This window comes from Lithobates pipiens, unplaced genomic scaffold (assembly GCF_037356315.1).
Source record: "Lithobates pipiens isolate NorthernLeopardFrog02 unplaced genomic scaffold, aLitPip1_a1.2 Scaffold_1, whole genome shotgun sequence".
NCBI lineage: Eukaryota > Metazoa > Chordata > Amphibia > Anura > Ranidae > Lithobates > Lithobates pipiens.
Genome location: NW_027507685.1, coordinates 4,454,445 through 4,473,773, shown reverse-complemented (window position 1 = coordinate 4,473,773; position 19,329 = coordinate 4,454,445). Strand labels below are relative to the sequence as shown.

Below are 19,329 nucleotides of genomic sequence, written 5' to 3'. Positions count from 1 at the left end.
AGGGAATCGTGATTGGACAGGATTCAAAATTGTCTGTTCACTATTGCTTTCCCCTCAATAAACTGACAAGTATACACACAAACCTGCAAGGATATCACATAAGGTTTTCGTTCAAAAACTGTGTGTATTGCAAAAAGTAACGGTTACTGAATAAAAAAAACACTTTGTTAATTGAAAGGTGGTGCTGCTGTTGCACTTATAAAGGAATCCTTGTATTATAAATGCTGACACCAACAAAAAACACCAGCAAGGATTCCAACCACAGGAAATTCGAACTCACAAGAACCCAAAGCCCACAGTTTGAAGAGCAAAGTAAACTAGGCGGGAGGAGAAACTCCACAGCACAAAGCCCCCTATTCACTGCCCTGCTACGTGTATGTAATGACCTGTTCCAGAACACTTCTAGGAAAAGGAACAGCAGAAACTCTCAGTCTGCAAAAATCCAACATCCCCATAGACATTTCTAGTGCCGTCCTCATCAGCAACATAAACCTGACTTTTCCCCCACTTGCCTCCTCACAATATCCTTAAAGTGCAATACATACAAGAAACCAATTGTGCAATAAAAAATTATATATAAAATACCAGGAAAAATAAATAAAAAATGTATATATATATATATATATATATATATATATATATATATATATATATATATATATATATAAAATAGGTGATCGCACATATTATCACTTATATTGGAAGAGCACACTTTTGAAGTTTATTATCCATTTTTGGACACTTCACAAAAGAGGGCTTATGTGGGTAGCACTATCATATCAGGATTACAAGGGTTTTTTTTATAGGGCATTTTCCTGTACAACTGACCCGTATCTCCTCCCTTCTCTGATGTTGGGTGCTATCTTCCTCTAATATTATAGAGTGCATAAGACTGATATAGGGGGCTGTGGAAAACTAAAACTAATTTCTGCTTTTCTATTGGTATGACTTTTGGGAATATATTATAGATAAGGCAACTAGTTTTTACAGGTAGCGCCACAAATCCTTTTACTAGATTACAAAATACTTATGTAATAAGGATACCTTTGTGTGACATATTTTAGGTGAATTAATACAAGTGATTTAATCTTTCTGCAAGCCACACTCCAATTAAATTTCTCCTCGCCACCTTCTTTTTTTAGGTTTTAAATACTGAACTCCAGCCGAGATCTGCCCTAACTTCCTGTTCTGTTGTCACTTGGATAGAAATTGCAAGTAAATCTCCTTGTTGGGGCACAGGCCATAATACAATCCACATAGACCAGGGGTGTCCAAACTTTTTTCAAAGAGGGCCGGATTTCATGAAGTGAACATGCATGAGGGCCGACCATTTTGCCTGACTTTTTTTGAACCGTTAAAATGAAATGCAAATAAAATTTTTAACCAAAGTTTATTGCAAACGGCATACTTTTCATTTCGTCACATGGATGACAAATCTACACAGGTGTTAAATCACTCTGCCTTTCATATATGACACCCCCAGATCCGTCCGCATATCGCAGTGCGATCTGCACACTCACACAGGAATCGGATCGCATGGTGTGAACACCCATGCGATCCGATTCTGCTGCGGACCAAAAAAAGGGTCCTGTGCGAGTTTGCTGCGGGAGCGATGCGAATTCAGCCATACTATCTGTATGGCTGAACTCGCATCGCTACGGAGATCGGATGTGATTTGCACTGCGGTGCGAATCACATCCGGATCTCCCCCCGCAGCAGTGTGAACCCAGCCTTATTCTCTCTCTCTCTCTCTCTAATTCTCTTTAATTCTCTTTATTCCTCTCTCTCTTTAATATTCTCCCTCTTTAATATTCTCCCTCTTTAATTCTCTTTATCGGTAATTATCTTTACCTTTTTTCTCCTCTGTTCTGGCTTTCAGGCAGCTGACAGCGCGCGGCGCCGCAAACAATCCGCGCCGCCAATCACAGGCACTGAGAGATCTGCAGCTGCTGCAGGGACAGCTCAGTGTCTGCTATTGGCGGCGTGTGCTGTCAGCTTCCCGGAGGCCTTGGACCGCCCCCAGCATCTGACCGTCAGTGGGAGGCGGGGATGAGAGGTGGGGTGAGAGGCACTAGCAGCCAATCACCGCCACCAATCCCCGCCGGAATCACAGGCTCCGGACCTGCCGCACACGCCTCAGCTTGTTAGAGAGGCGCTTGGGGTGTGCGGAGCCAGGCGGGCCATAATGTAGGAGAGGCTGGGGGCAAGGTGGGGGGCCATACAAAACCGGACTGCGGGCCGGACTTTGGACATGACTGACATAGACGATGTTAGCCTTCCCAAATCTACTATAAATGTGTTTGTTTTGTTTTTTTTTGCTTTCTCTGTTGCTTAGAGTTCTGAGTTTGACATCCCCAAATGGAGACAATAACAGCAATAAAAACCTGACAGAAGACTGAAGTTGTCTACATTAACCAAGAGGTAACTGCAAATTTTCCTAGAATTGTGCAAAAAAAAAAAAAAAAATATTGGTGCTTATATCAGAGGGCATTAGACACAAGTCCCGGTTCTTTGTCCACCGATGCTTACAAAAGTAATCTTAAGAAATAGCCGTTTTACTGAACTCTGTGTGGGGCAACATCTTATAATTTAAAGTAAACATGTATTTAACTCATCTGCTAGTTGAACACCTCAAAGCGGGAGTAAACCCGCAGATGTTTTTTTTTCTACCTGCAAAGGAAAAGGCATAATGAGCTAGTATGCACCGCATACTAGCTCATTATGAAATACTTACCTTAGAACGAGGCCCCGACATCTGGTCCGATCCACGCCGAGGGAGCCGACATGCTCCCTCTGCGTTTCTTCCGGGTATTGCGGCTCCGGCGCTGTGAGTGGCCAGAGCCGCGATATCGTCACTCCTGCGCGTGCGCGCGGGAGATTTCATCCCAGCCGGGTCCGGCCACTGCCAGGCTATCAGCCGAGAATCCCCTTGTGCGCATGCACCGCTGCAGTCAGCGCCGCATACCGAGGGGAATATCTCCTAAACCGTACAGGTTTAGGAGATATATTTTTTTACCTACAGGTAAGTCTTATTATAGGCTTTCCTGTAGGTAAAAGTTAAAAAAATGACTATACAACCACTTTAAGAGGCTGAGTAGTGGATATGTGGCAGCTTTTTTTTTATAAACAGACCACTGGAACGGCAAGTATATTGCTTCTTTTTGGTGTTATGAGAAGAAAGTAACCATGTGGTGTCTTGTACATGTGTAATAGGGAGCCAGTTGTGTGTCATCAGGAAGTAACATTTGGCTCCCAAAACCAAGATGGCAGCAAGGAGGAGCAGGAACCCCCAGAAGCATCAGTTGCACAGAAGACAACACTGGACAGACTTTTTCTGAATAAAGTTGAAAATTTCCCTAATGTAAATAAAAATTTTTTTAGAATATAAAAAAAAAAAAAAAAAAAAAAAAAAAAAACACACACACACAACTTAAAAATCAATTGGTGCTGCAATACTCCAAGCAGCAGGCAACATACTGCTATGCATGCACAAACTTTATCCATACAGTCTAATAGAAAGCAGGTATACAAGGAGACACATTCTCAGCAATTTGTTCTGTGGAAATATACACCCATGCACAGTACAACATGGCACACAGGAGCTCTGAAATAGCGCGGTGGTTGGATCTGGTCATCACATTGAATAGGGAGCACATACACAAGGGAGGAAGCCATACTGGCTCATTAGATATACATAATATGCTTCACGCAAAATAATAATTCACATAAAATAAATAAAAAAAAGAGAAGAAAACTTTCAGGTTACAGTAAAAGTGTAACTGAAATGTGTCCTCATGAAAAGAGGTGTATGAATTACATACCTTTCTTAGTAGTAAAGTGATAATCACGCATCCCTAGATGTCACATGATGATACATGTTGCTATAATATAAAAAACATACAAGTTATGAGAACTTACAATCACATTTATCTTTGCACATTAATAAAAGTAAGTATCTACTCTGCATGTGTCAAACACAAGGCCCGTGGGCCGAATCTGGCCCTTCAGCCATTTCATGTGGCCCTCGCACCTCTCCAGTTTTTTCTCAGCAGTAGTACAAGGTTGGGTGGGGGGGTGCACTGTGATCTAAAGGAGGGTGGGGAGGCTCTTGATATCTGATGTATGGAGAGTGGGGTGCTCTGGACGTCTGTTTATAAAAATTATAAAACAATTTTATGCCAGTAGAAAAAGGAGGGTCAAACACTGCTGGTATCATTAACAAGAAACTGTATTGGAGACTGCTCAGACAGGACACCACCATAGAACCATGTTCTGTCTAACCAATGTCCAATAAGGTTTCTTATAGATGACACCAGCGGTGTGTGGCCATCTTTTTCAGACTTAGAATAGGAGTGAGAGTGGCCATCATGCTGGTCTGCACCTGCACTTCAAAGTTTAAGTCTCGCGTTATTACTAATCAAATGCAGAGGCAATTATTTGATATGAAAGAGGAGTAGATACAATTATATAGTCTTACGGATACAAGCGGCCCTTTGAGGGCAACCAAAATTTTAATGCAGCCCAAAATTTATGAAATTAAGTTTGACACCCCTGGTCTATGCCATATCCTGCAACCATTCTCATTTTTCAGGCTGTTTTAATACATCAAACATACATTCTGATATAAAAAAAAAAAAAAAAAAAAGACAGGTATCCGACAAGTACATTCCAAGATCTGACTTGGGCAATAATAAAATGGATTAGAACCAGTCAAAGTATCTACAAATCCTTCAGTAAACTTTATAAGGTTTTCCATAAAGACACTTTTACACAGCCAGGGAGTTCTTCATCTACTATATAAAAAGGGTTCATTCATTAGACCTGGGGAAAAACAGGAGTCCCGGACAAACGTTCACATTTTCCATCTATAGACAGCTGTGGCCACTGATCAGCGTATTCTGAGAGTCACAATACAATGTCCTGGAAAGGGGGATTCCTCAGTACACCTTGTTAGTGTGGGTGGAGGAAGCTGGGAGGATAGAGGTAAAAATAGCCTTGTATGGCCAGCTTAAGCAGAGAGAGAAGATCTTTCGTATACTGGTTCTCCTTCACCGTCTACCCAATAGGCTGGGGGCAGGGAGAGGACGTAGCTGTATTGCCCAACTACAGTAGGGGGAAAAAAATAAATTAAAAAATCAGACCATCAGCCTGGCTTTGATGTCTGGCAGAGTTGGGTAAATCACAGGACTGGCTGGACAGAATTCTAAATTTCACAGGTGAGCTACTATACACTATACTATAACATGTTGAAAAAGTCCATCTAGTTCAATGAACTGTGTATTTGGTAGAACTTTGTATATTTTGTAAAACTAGAATATATTCAACATGAACAAAGTTCTAAAAACATATTTTTCTTTCCAAAATTCATATTCAATACCTGTGCAGTGCAATAGTGATGTCGAATCACGAGTTCAGCAAAGCCACAAGAGTTCAGTTACTGTAGTGTTAAGCCGGCCATAGTTGGTTTGAATCCTGGCAGGAACTGGCCAAGATACGATCCAGGTATGGGCAGGCTGAATGATCGATTGATCAACTTGGATACAACCAGCCTGCTGAATTTTACATGCAGTTATTACTAGTGGCTGTTATAGCCGCTAGCAATAATCAGTGTTCTCCTGATGGGGACAGCTTCCTCCACCTCATGTCCACGTGTGAAAAGGGGCTTAACTGTCAATGTCTTCTGTTTTGTCCCCATCTCCTTTGCTCTGTCCCCATGTAGCTTCTTTAACTGCCCCCATCTCTCTTCTTCCCTTGCTCTGTGTCTATGTCACCATCTATTCTTCGTTTGTTCCCCTCTAGAGGGTCCCCATGATGTAGGTCCAGCGGACTGTATAATAAACAGCACAGACAGTCGGACATAAGACACCCAAGTCTTGCCCTACGTTCCCTCAAGGATCGTCACCTGTGCCAGTCCCGCTCCTGTGTCTGCTGGCCCCTCTTCCTGGTCTCACACCGCTCCTCCCCATGACCCCCTCATTTCACTTGCCCCCAGTTCAGCTGGGATTGTCTCTGTGCTGGACTGGAGGTGGGACTCTGTGGGAGGGGGGGGGTCTGTTCATAGCAGGGGGTGGAGGGAGAGAAAAGGGGTGTGCAGAAACTAAAGGCCATCATCTGCCCTGCATCTGAGGGAGGGGGTATGAGGAGTAGATGGCAGCATTCTAGGCAGCGGCTGAAGCTGACAGCATCCGGGGCTGTGTTGCCCTTCACTGTACGCCATGTCTGCTGTGCTAAGCTAGGTAAAAGTGCAAGGCGAACAGGGCGGGAACCAGCATAAGCACTTCTTGAGGGACCCCCGGCTTTAGTGCCCTCCCTCTCCTAGTGCCCTAAGCCTTGGCTGCCTTATGTTGGTGCTGGCCCTGGTTGCAGGAAAGAAAAGCTCTCTAATCCATATAAAATTAAACTGATCACCATGAGTTCAGGAGCAGACTACCTAGACCAGTGTTTCTCAACATTTTTGAGACAAGGCGCCCTTTAAAATTCTTCTCAATCTTGAGCCAACCTATTCTAAAATGTAAGGAAAAAAATAACTATTTATATGTATTTTATATAATGCAGGAAATTAGTACAGTCTAATATTCCAGTGCTACTCTCTCCCTCACTCAGCTAATGTGACCCCAGTGCTGACAAAGAGGGGCACAGGAGAGGCAATTAAGGATGCTGTGCAGGTGCCAGACCTCCCCCTGATCAACCGATGATGTCACCGATTGTTAAGATGCTGGTGGCTGGAAGGTTGTAATGGTGCTTCATCCACCCGCTAGCTTGTATAGAATTTTTAGGCAATTTTGACAAGGCACTCCTGAAGAAAGTATGCATGCCAGCTACATCTACTCACTTTTCAGAAGCTAAGCATTATACTTTACGTACAAAACACGTGAAGGTGCAGCTGATGGTGTGTTAATAAAGCGGACAGCAAGCCCCTATATGAGCACACATTCTATAACCAGTATAAAAGTATTAGGGCTTCTCAGAATAGAACACTCCAAACAAACCCAAGAACTAGATGACGGATTTATGATTACGTTTCATAGCATGGCAAGAACAAGTTAGAACAATTTGTGTTCCCTTGGGACGGATAGGCAGTTGGACACACCAAACACATTCATTCTTGGACAGAAAGAGAATTAAAAATAGATCTGGGCGTCACACCCTCTCCAGGTAATTAGCACACACATCGTGGCGTACAAAGCCACAAGGAATACATTAAAGGATCCTGAAACGTGTGATGGAGAACCGAGTACTGTACCCATGGCCAGGAACCTCATATAAACCCTCTTAATTGATCCAATAATTCTTTTATTAGACTTAATATATGTAAGGGGACCAGTGCAAGACTGGGGCCTGTTTTACAACAAGCGCCGTTTACAAGCACAACTGCATACTGCACCAGCCAAAATTTGATGAGTGTTGGGTTGGTGTGGACGTGTATACAAGGTCTGTCTAGAAAAAGTCCAGGCTTTGTAACAAGAACAGTTTGCGTGACATCGATATAACCTGGCAACCATAGAAAGTGGACTGGAATGCACATGCGTGAACAATGACGACTTCACTAGCCAGTAGGGGCACTAGATGCCATTGAGTGAGCATGTGTACTATGTGGTTATTGCATGCAAATGACTGAGCCAGCAGAGCAATAAATCTGCATCAAATTTTCATCAAGCTTTAAAGCGGAGGTCCACCCTAAAGTGGACCTTACGATCATTGGAACCCTCCCCCCCTCCGGCGCCACAATTGGCACCTTTCAGGGGGGGAGGGGGGTGCAGGTACCTGTACAGTACAGGTATCTGCACCCACTTCCGGCGTAGATTCTGCAGAAGGTACACCCCTTTCCGCAGAATCTACGCCCCTTTCTGAAGGTCCCCCGCTGCCTGCTGGGAAACACACAGATCCCAGCGACAGCGGGAACCATCCTTATTGCGCAGCGCGACTCGCACATGCGCAGTAGGGAACCGGGAAATGAACCCGAAAGGCTCCACTTCCTGATTCCCATACCCAAGATGTCGGAGGCAGCACCCGAGAGATGATCGAGATCGGCTTCTGACATCGCGGGCGCGCTGGGCGGGTAAGTGTCATTATTTTAAAAGTCAGCAGCTGCAGTATTTGTAGCTGCTGGCTTTAAAAAAAAAAAAACGACGGACTCCCGCTTTAACATTCCTCCACAGAAACTATTTGGATGATTCAGAAGGCTTTTGGGGATGATGCAATGCAAATAGAAGTGTGGCACAAATGCTTTTCAAGCTGGGTTCACACTGCAGCATGCGCCTGCTCACAGCAGGAGTCTGGTGCGTCTCCATTCACTGTTTCAGGTCCGATTTCAGCCCCATGTTTTGGCTGAATTCGGACTTGAAACAGACCAAAAGACGCACAGGAAGCCTGTGCAATTCACACCGGAGCCGCTGCAGCGTTATGAACCAGCTCCATAGAGAGCCGGTCACAATCTCCTGCTATGCGAATTGGATATAGTGTAAACCCAGCCTTAAAATTGGTTGAGAACCTGTTGTAAGTGATCCATGTTCTGGAATGCCTGCAACAAGCAAAACACCCGAGAATGTTCAATGTGTATGGGCTGCAATCAATAAGGATCAGCGACTAATGCCGCGTACATATGATCGGAATTCTCGTCGGAAAAAGCTCTGATGGTTTTCCCAAAAGAATTCCAACAGAATTCGGCTCGGAAAAAGCTCTGATGGTTTTCCTGACGGAATTCCGACAGAATTCAGCTCAAGCTGTCTTGCCTACACACAGTCACATCAAATTCCGGTAGTTTAGAACGTGGTGACGTACAACACGTATGACGTGACTAGAAAAAGGAAGCTCAATAGCCAGTAGCCAATAGCTTCTGTCTCGTAGTTGAATCTGAGCATGCGTGATTTTTGGCGTGTCGGAATTGCATACACACGATCGGAATTACCGATAGAAAGTTTTTCCATCGGGAAAATTGAGAACATGCTATCAATTTTTGGCTGGCGGAAATTCGGACAGCTAAATTCCGATGGAGCATACACACGGTCACATTTTCCGATGAAAAGCTCCCATCGATCTTTTTCTGGCCGGAATTCCGATCGTGTGTACGCGGCATTATAGTGCGAAAACTAGGAGCTGATCTGGGGATTCCAAAAAAGTCTGTCTCCGAGATTTTGGCACAGGATCTTGTGGAAGAGATGAAGGGAGAACTGTATGAAGTCCCAAGGTACCTACTTTGAATGAGGCTGAGGCCTTATTGTCCTACGTAGAATGTTTCTTGCACCTTGTATCGTCTTCAATAAATGTCGCTACTTTTCATATTACATGGCTGGATACTTTCTGACAGACCTTGGATACTGGTTTGTAATCTTTTAAAAAGGAACCTGTAGGAGGAATCACTGGAGCTGCTATGGCGAATTTACTTTTGAAGAGACAATGGGAGTTCTGGGGCAGGGGGTTACTTTTGTCCTTGCTTCACTTATTTCTTATCCAAAAAAGCATGCAACCACTGAAGTATCAGGGGCACTCGATATGCAAACATCCAACACCTACAAAACAAGCCAACCATGCAGCACTCATATTTCTGTCCATGCAGTGCAAAACAACAGGTTTGCTTTAAGGTGTAGCTAAACCCAAAAGCAACATTTTTAACATTGCAGCCTTTTAGTCCTTGGATGAGATGTCTGCATTAGTTTTCTCTTTCTTTTTTTCCAGGCTCTTTTCCCTTTATTTTCACCTTGTAATCCTGTGACTGACATTTCATGTTCCTGTAGCTACGGAGGGAGCCATAGTTGTAACACGGGCTATACTGTAAACCTGTGTGCCTGATCATCTCTATTATACAAGTGTGAGGGGATCAGTAGTCCACAGAAGATACAATGTACAGAAGATACAATGTTTTTTCTTGCATTTTAGCTAACAGGCAGTAACAAGGACATGGCATTTTTGAAATACCAAGGATGTTCTGTTCTTAATTTACTAATTGCCTGAAAAATTAAAACTAATGCAGTCAGGTAGGAAAGTCATCAACCATGTGTAAGCTCCAACAGCAACTTAGAATTGGCACATGACATGGCCTTCTCTCCTTGCTACCCGTGGCCGACCAGAGCAGAAGGGGAGCAAAGAGAAGGTGAGTACATGTTGCTCGGGAGGGGGCAACAAAACAAACCCTGCAACAAAAATAAAAACACTTAGTACATCTCTGAGATACAGGTATGGGGTGGAGGTTGATTGTTACTAACCACACTTCCGACCAGACTGTTTATTGACGATTGCCAAATATTCACCGACTATTCTATGAAGTTCTTTAAAGTAGAACTATAGGTAAACCCCCCCCCCCCCTAATCTTATTTAGGAGTAAGGGTGGGTTAAAACCCTATAAAGTTTTATTTTTGCCCTCTGCCACAGTGTGAGATTTACCTTCACTTTATGTTCCAAAGTCAAAACAGGAAGTAAGGAGAAATCCCTGCAACCTAAGGGAATCCCAGGTTACCGGAACAAGCATCCCCATTGGAAGATTTCCCCTCTATTACTTTTCTGGGGACAACCCAAAATGTGGTATTTTCTTTTACTTTCAATGATAATGGTAAACAGGACAAAGAGAGGCTGCATCTCCCTAATGGGGGCACAGACCGCAATAAAAACTGACCGGTGTCCTAATCCATCTCCACTCTATCCAAAACTATATTTAAAAAAAGGTGGTGGCCAGGTGTGAATTAACACAAATCAGTTTATATCCAAATGCCCATAGTGCAGAAAACCAACAGCCAGGCCTCACGTGTGACTAGGGGACTTACCCGAGTCCATTCTCGATCCAGCACTGTCCTGTCTGAAGCAGCTCTTCTCCCCTTTTCCTAGTCTCAAAGGTTTTGCTGACTGCATTGGGAGCCATTGGCTCTTGCTGCGATCAGTCAAATCTTGTAAGGAGGAAGCAGGGCTGAGCCGAGCTTTGTGTGTCTATTGAGGCACACAGCCTGGCTTGGAAGCACGCTTAAGCCTCGTACGCACGATCAGATTTTCGGACGCACGTTCAACTGGTTTTTGTTGCATGCTAGTCTTATGTCGAAAGTGAAGAGTTTACTCACCATATGAAAATTCTCGCATGACAGAATTCAACTTCAGAAGTGATATCATGTGTTGAATTGTTTTGTAAGCGATCTTTGGTTTCTGCGCATGCGTAGTCTTTTTTTTCTCCCCGGACGAAAACCATATTAAACGAAAATTGGAAACTGTGTTCACATACGATAAAAATGTTATAGTCTGCAGCTTTTGTCGTACGAAAAATCAGAAGCGGCTGTTGAAAGCTCCATACCAACGATCTGAAAACCGGCAGATCGTTCAGACAAAACGTTACTTCCGATTTTCGTATCGTGTGTACGGGCCTTAACACAAGTTCCCCCATAGCAGACGCTTGCCATGAGGCACTCAGAGAGAAAGTAGCAGAGAGCGCCAGCAGGGGACACCAGAAGAGGAGGACGTTTTTCATTAAGAAAAATAAATCAATGATAGGGTTTAGAACCACTTCACGCAAATTGCCACTTCACCCTAAATACCATTGTTATGGCAGCAGCTAGCTACCATAACCCTGGTTTTTTAAAGGAACTGCGTTTGTTTCTCTTTAGGATAAAAATTGCCTCAGATTTGCCCGTCACTTTTATCGTGGTGGAAGAGGGGCCCTTCCCGCTGCGCTCCGGTCGCCTCCGCCGCTTAGCGATAGCGGCGGAGACGATCACGTCCACTACCCTCACTGCCTGAATGCTGAGTGAGGGGAAGATGGCCCCCCACTTGGCTCCATAGCATTGGAGGGCAGAAGCGACGTCAAACGCCACTTCCGCCCAATGCTCTTAAAAAAGGAGATTTTTTTTTTTAATTGCATTTTAGTGTAAATAGAAGAAAAATAGTCTTTTTGACCCCAGATTTCATATTTAAGAGGTCCTGTCATGCTTTTTTTTTGCTATTACAAGGGATGTTTACATTCATTGTAATAGGAATAAAAGTGACCCATTTTTTTTTTTTCTTACTTAAAAGGACAGTGTCAAAATAAAAAAAAGTAACAAATAAGGAAAAAAAATGCGAGTAGCGTCCGCATATGAAAACGGTGTTCAAACCACACATGTGGAGGTATCGCTGCGATCGTTAGAGTGAGAGAAATAATCCTAGCCCTAGAACTCCTTGGTAACCTGTAGAAATTTTTAAACGTCGCCTATGGAGATTTTTAAGGGTAAAAGTTTGTCGCCATTCCACGAGCGGGTGTAATTTTGAAGCGTGACATGTTGAGTATCAATTTACTCAGTGTAACAATTATCTTTCACAATGTAAAAAAATAAAATAAAAAAATAATTGGGCTAACTTTACTGTCGTCTTATTTAATTCAACAAAAGTGTATTTTTTATTTTTTCCAAAAAAAGTGCGCTTGTAAGACCACTGCGCAAATACAGTGTGACATAAAGTATTGTAACAACCGCCATTTTATTCTCTACGGTGTTAGAAAAAAAAATGATATATTTTATATATATATTCTAAGTAATTTTCTAGTCGCTCCGACTTAGAAAAAGGTTCCTGTACAACTTGCATTGACTTCTATAGAGAACCGACACAGAGTCTAAAAATTAGGCTCATTCCTTAAAGTGGGGTACCCCCTAAAAAAAAAAAAAAAAAAAAAAAAAGTCAGCAGCTACAAATACTGCAGCTGCTGGCTTTTAATAATCGGACACCTACCTACCCCAGGGTCCAGCTATGCGGGGGAACGAAGCCCCCCCTCGTTCCCCGCTCCGCTCGCACCGCCGTCATGCGTACTGTGGGCACCCGGCTGTGGCTTCACAGCCGGGCGCCCACTGCGCATGCGCGAGCGGTGCAGGGCGTCATGATACGTCGTACAGTCACCTGGGACACGTGACAGGTCCCAGGTGAATGTGCGGCGCGAGGGGAAGTGATGTCACCAGCCCGGGCAATGAAGAAGGCAGACTACAAGGGACCCCCTAGCAACAGGTATTTAGAGGCGAGTAAAATTTTTTATTTTTTTTAGCAAATTATTTTTTATTTTTATTTTTTACGAATTTTAAAGCAGCTTTTAATTTTTTGGTGGCAACACCACTTTAAGCGGGTAAACCACTTAAGCTCCAGAAAATTTTACCTCTTCATGACCAGGCTATTTATATACTTTTTTATTTTTTTTTATTTTTACACAAATAAAGCTTTCCTTTGATGGCATTTGATCACCACTGTTTTTTTCTTTTTTGTGAAAGAGAGATATAGATAGATAGATCTCCAACACACATATACTGTATTTATTGGCGTATAACACTCACTTTTTCACCCTGAAAATCGGGTGCAAATAGTGTGTGCGCGTTATATGCCAATACTGCAATTTAGGCTGCCTAGGAGGGAACAGGACAAGAGCCGTCAGATTACATACAGCGAGAATCTCCTGTTTACTCAGCGGCCTCTGTAATAGGAAGTCCCGTCTCCTGGGCCGGCATTGGACCAGTGTTCTGTCTATTGTAGAACTTTGTATTAAAGAGGCTGGTGGGTAAACAGATTTGCGCTGTATGTAATCTGGTGGCACTCGTCCCGCCCCATCCGAGGCAGCAGTAATCTAAGGTGAGGCTGCAGATGGGCATTGATCAGGCTGCATTTATGGCAAAAGGAGAGGCTGCATATGGGCATTGATCAAGCTGCAATGATGGGCAATTGTGAGGCTGCAGGTGGGCATTGATGGGCAATGATCAAGCTGCATTAATGGACAATGGTGAGGCTGCATTTATGGGCACTGACCCTTATTTTGCTTCAAAGTTCTTCATTTAAAAAAGTTAAGATTTTTTTCCTGAAACTTCCCTCCTAAAATGAAGGTTTAGGGCTGTGGAAATTAAAGATTAATTCCTCCATTAATCGATTAATATTTTTTTTTCATCGATCAAAATTCTTTTGATTGGTACTCACCTCTCCGCCGGCTTCCGGGAGTTCCGTCGGAGATCCGGTGACATCACGGACATCGACGACACTGGACTCCTCACCCCTTCCCCAAGTGCCTCCGTCTGCTAATGAAGGGAAGAGGGGGAGGAGTCCGATGACATCAAAGTTCTGATTAAACATAACGCGTACGGGGGAGGAGCTACGCATGACGCCACCCGCTGCTGCCCTATGGAACTAACACGATTGTCGGCTTTACATGCTGTGTTTTTATCATCTTTATGTGAGTAGTTTGTGTTTGAACACAAAAATTAAACCTTATACTTAAGCGGTGAGCACTTAATTCTTCTCTTTCTACCCATGACCTGGCATCCTGGGGGGCACACGTGCACACACCCTAAACCCGGACGTAGGCAGGGACATATGGGTATGTAGCTTTGCCTACAGCAGCCACTCGTGGTTAAGGTAGGCTGAAAAGCATATAGCATGGAAGTGTTTCACTTTTTTTTTTTAAATGACTGTGCTGAATGTTGTACATATCAGCTAGACTCTTTTAGACTATGTTTTGTTAGCAAAGTGGGGACCTACTCAATATTAGGTGGGTGGTTATAAAGTTATGGCTGATTGGTGTATATTCGAGTATAAGTGTGAATAGCCATTCACTTCTATGACCAGCTGTACAGGTCACCTACTGCTCCTCATGCAGGGGGAAAATGCTGGGATTTTACAGGATTGCATTTTTTTTTTTATCTTCAAACCATCCATATGCATGGGATATAAAGGACGAAACGTGAAGGGAAATCTTCCCAATGAGACACAGATGACAAAACAGAAAAGAAAACTGATGTGGTTCTAACAATTTCCTATTTTATACAAAACTAAAAACGTTTTGGTTGTACATACAGTACTACAGCGGAGACAATATGAGGAGCGCGCAGGGACTGCTGGTGCCAATATCCATTTTGAAATGAAGAACATGTTTAGCTCCGGGGTATCCAGGATGAAACAATAAAATATATGCAGGAAAATGTAATATAGAAGTGTTCCTGACATAAAAGAAAGGTGTCTTGGCAGGAATACATATGCCTGCATGAATGCTGGGATCTCCCCACCTGCACTATTGTATTGTGATAGTGGGGGTCACCACTAGTGATGGGGGGGGTCTCTAGTGACAGTGGAGGAGGGGGGGTCTCTAGTGACAGTGGAGGGGGGGGGTCTCTAGTGACAGTGGAGGGGGGGGGGGTCTCTAGTGACAGTGGAGGAGGGGGGGGGGTCTCTAGTGACAGTGGAGGAGGGGGGGGTCTCTAGTGACAGTGGAGGAGGGGGGGGGTCTCTAGTGACAGTGGAGGAGGGGGGGGGTCTCTAGTGACAGTGGAGGAGGGGGGGGGTCTCTAGTGACAGTGGAGGAGGGGGGGGTCTCTAGTGACAGTGGAGGAGGGGGGGGGGGTCTCTAGTGACAGTGGAGGAGGGAGGGGGTCTCTAGTGACAGTGGAGGAGGGGGGGGGGGTCTCTAGTGACAGTGGAGGAGGGGGGGGGTCTCTAGTGACAGTGGAGGAGGGGGGGGTCTCTAGTGACAGTGGAGGAGGGGGGGGTCTCTAGTGACAGTGGAGGAGGGGGGGTCTCTAGTGACAGTGGAGGAGGGGGGGTCTCTAGTGACAGTGGAGGAGGGGGGGGTCTCTAGTGACAGTGGAGGAGGGGGGGGGTCTCTAGTGACAGTGGAGGAGGGGGGGGGATCTCTAGTGACAGTGGAGGAGGGGGGGGGATCTCTAGTGACAGTGGAGGAGGGGGGGGGTCTCTAGTGACAGCGGAGGAGGGGGGTCTCTAGTGACAGTGGAGGAGGGGGGGGGTCTCTAGTGACAGTGGAGGAGGGGGGGGGTCTCTAGTGACAGTGGAGGAGGGGGGGGGGGGGGTCTCTAGTGACAGTGGAGGAGGGGGGGGGGTCTCTAGTGACAGTGGAGGAGGGGGGGGGGGTCTCTAGTGACAGTGGAGGAGGGGGGGGGGTCTCTAGTGACAGTGGAGGAGGGGGGGGGGTCTCTAGTGACAGTGGAGGAGGGGGGGGGGTCTCTAGTGACAGTGGAGGAGGGGGGGGGGGTCTCTAGTGACAGTGGAGGAGGGGGGGGGGGTCTCTAGTGACAGTGGAGGAGGGGGGGGGGTCTCTAGTGACAGTGGAGGGGGGGGGGGGGTCTCTAGTGACAGTGGAGGGGGGGTCTATAGTGACAGTGGAGGGGGGGGGGGGGTCTCTAGTGACAGATGTCTATTGAACAGACGTGAACACACAGACGAATCGTCTGGTTCTCCAGGACCAGATACTTTAATACGTACAGTGCCTTGCGAAAGTATTCGGCCCCCTTGAACTTTTCAACCCTTTGTCACATTTCAGGCTTCAAACAAAGATATAAAATTTTAATTTTTTGTGAAGAGTCACCAACAAGTGGGACACAATTGTGAAGTGGAACGAAATCTATTGGATATTTTAAACTTTTTTAGCAAATAAAAAACTGAAAAGTGGTGTGTGCAAAATTATTCGGCCCCTCTACTTTCAGTGCAGCAAACTCACTCCAGAAGTTCAGCGAGGATCTCTGAATGATCCAATGTTGTCCTAAATGACTGATGGTGATAAATAGAATCCACCTGTGTGTAATCAAGTCTCTGTATAAATGCACCTGCTCTGTGATAGTCTCAGGGTTCTGTTGAAAGCGCAGAGAGCATCATGAAGACCAAGGAACACACCAGGCAGGTCCGTAATACTGTTGTGGAGAAGTTTAAAGCCGGATTTGGATACAAAAAGATTTCCCAATCTTTAAACATCCCAAGGAGCACTGTGCAAGCGATTATTTTGAAATGGAAGGAGTATCAGACCACTGCAAATCTACCAAGACCTGGCCGTCCCTCTAAACTTTCAGCTCAGACAAGGAGAAGACTGATCAGAGATGCAGCCAAGAGGCCCATGATCACTCTGGATGAACTGCAGAGAACTACAGCTGAGGTGGGAGAGTCTGTCCATAGGACAACAATCAGTCGTACACTGCACAAATCTGGCCTTTATGGAAGAGTGGCAAGAAGAAAGCCATTTCTCAAAGATATCCATAAAAAGTCTCGTCTAACGTTTGCCACAAGCCACCTGGGAGACACACCAAACATGTGGAAGAAGGTGCTCTGGTCAGATGAAACCAAAATCAAACTTTTTGCCCACAATGCAAAACGATATGTTTGGCGTAAAAGCAACACAGCTCATCGCCCTCAACACACCATCCCCACTGTCACACATGGTGGTGGCAGCATCATGGTATGGGCCTGCTTTTCTTCAGCAGGGACAGGGAAGATGGTTAAAATTGAGGGGAAGATGGATGCAGCCAAATACAGGACCATTCTGGATGAAAACCTTTTAGATTTATCTTCCAACAAGACAATGATCCCAAACATACAGCAAAATCTACAAAGGAATGGTTCACAAATAAACGTATCCAGGTGTTAGAATGGCCAAGTCAAAGTCCAGACCTGAATCCAATCGAGAATCTGTGGAAAGAGCTGAAAACTGCTGTTCACAAACGCTCTCCATCCAACCTCACTGAGCTCGAGCTGTTTTGCAAGGAAGAATGGGCAAGAATTTCAGTCTCTCGATGTGCAAAACTGATAGAGACATACCCCAAGCGACTTTCAGCTGTAATCGCAGCAAAAGGTGGCTCTACAAAGTATTAACCCAAGGGGGCCGAATAATTTTGCACGCCCCACTTTTCATTTTTTTATTAGTTAAAAAAGTTTCAAAAATCCAATAGATTTCTTTCCACTTCACAATTGTGTCCCACTTGTTGGTGATTCTTCACAAAAAATAAAAATGTTATATCTTTATGTTTGAAGCCCGAAAAGTGGCAAAAGGTTGAAAAGTTCAAGGGGGCCGAATACTTTCGCAAGGCACTGTGTATACCTGGCTTTACTCTATGCAATATGAAGAAAAAAAGAAGTTTTGCCTTGAGTTCTGTGTTAAGGACAAGCTTTCGGACATTGGTAATTGGTTGTATGTATCTGGTATGAGATAAAAGTTAATCATTTACCCAAATATTTACGGCAAATAAAAGTTGTAATAGTTCTCATACTATATTACAGGACATAATTAAAGAGAACAAATAATGACTTTAGAGCTAAACTTCAGATAAAAAGCGAAGCACATATAGAATACATACGTCGGGCCCCCCGTCACACAGACAGGCGCCTCCCATTGGACACAATCCACTCGCTGAGCGGTGAATGGTTCTGTTGATCACCACTGAACAGGCGGATGACAGGTCCGCGTCCAATCACTGCGCAGAGCTGAGGCGGATGACAGGTCCGCGTCCAATCACTGCGCAGAGCCGAGGCGGACCCCGTCCCGCTCTCCTCTATGGGGAAATCAGGTAAGAACAGACCGCCTGTCATTCTTCATCTGATCTGTCCTGCCAGACGGATGGAAAATAAGACCGCCATCCATGTGGATTTTGCGGATCCGATCGGACAGCGGCGCGGCGTCAGTGGACACGTCACGGCCGACATCCACCGCTCCATAGGGGTGAATGGAGCGTCCGATCTTTTACACACAGTGGTTTTCAATATATGGGGAGACAGTATAGTTACAATACAATAAAAACACAAGAGCTTACAATCTAAATAGGTACATGCATGTGATGGTGAAAACTGAGGACACCCCCCCCCCCTCCAATGTAGGACCCCCAAAGACACAGCTGGCCTCCTGATGACGTCACAAACAACACAGGACTCTGTGAGAGGTGCAGCTGGACATACTGGTATAGCTCCACCCAGGTAAGAAGGGGTTAATACAAATACCACGCCCCCCTTTAGCTAAGACTAACCATTCCCCCCATAGAGGCAGAACAAATCTCCTACAGGGGGGTTGTGGAACTACAAGTCCCAGCAGTCCTCGCTCAGTACACAATGGGGGCGGCCCAGAGGTCAGTGACCTGACCTGACCTGACCTGACACAGGAAGGTAAGTCCTGAGTACCTACCGCGGGTGCGGGGTGTCCGGGGAGAAGCGCTCACCTGGGGACGGCACTGCCCGGAACGTCGGAGGCGCCTCACCTGGGTGGAGAGGGAAGTGAGTCAGAGAGGGGCGGGGCGGGGCAGTCAGAGGGGGCGGGGCGGACAGGTAAGACAACACCGGTGATTGGTCTGTGTACATGACATCGCCTCCTCCGTGCGCCACAATAATGACAACAACCCATCATTGTGTCCTCATGGTTACCATCGGATGTGCTTCCTTCACTCCCGGTCCCGGTGGGGGTTCCTCAGCAGCACCCCCCCCCCCCTCCGCTCACAGATGATGGATCATACAGGGACATGTACCCTGCGATACTCCACTGATCACCAATCCGCTCATTATTACAGCTATTTATAGAATAGTACATATACGGTATTATCAGTCCCTAAAATCGCCCTACAGGATCAAAATGTGTCTGGTTCAGCAGGG

The 19,329-nt window shown here is 45.2% G+C and overlaps 1 protein-coding gene across 2 annotated transcripts in view; it reads right to left on the bottom strand.

The window, feature by feature from the left end:
- The window catches only part of LOC143967708 (ligand of Numb protein X 2-like), a 114,938-nt gene extending 95,962 nt beyond the window's left edge, over positions 1-18,976 (bottom strand). Inside the window, exons 1-2 of one of the 2 annotated variants that reach the window (XM_077474358.1) lie at positions 18,869-18,976; positions 3,822-3,881 (exon numbers count right to left, since the gene is read on the bottom strand). The gene's annotated coding sequence lies outside the window, so the exon portion shown is untranslated. The remainder of the gene's footprint in view (positions 1-3,821; positions 3,882-18,868) is intronic. The other variant, XM_077474367.1, reaches the window with a different exon arrangement.
- Between the last annotated feature and the right edge of the window lie 353 nt (positions 18,977-19,329).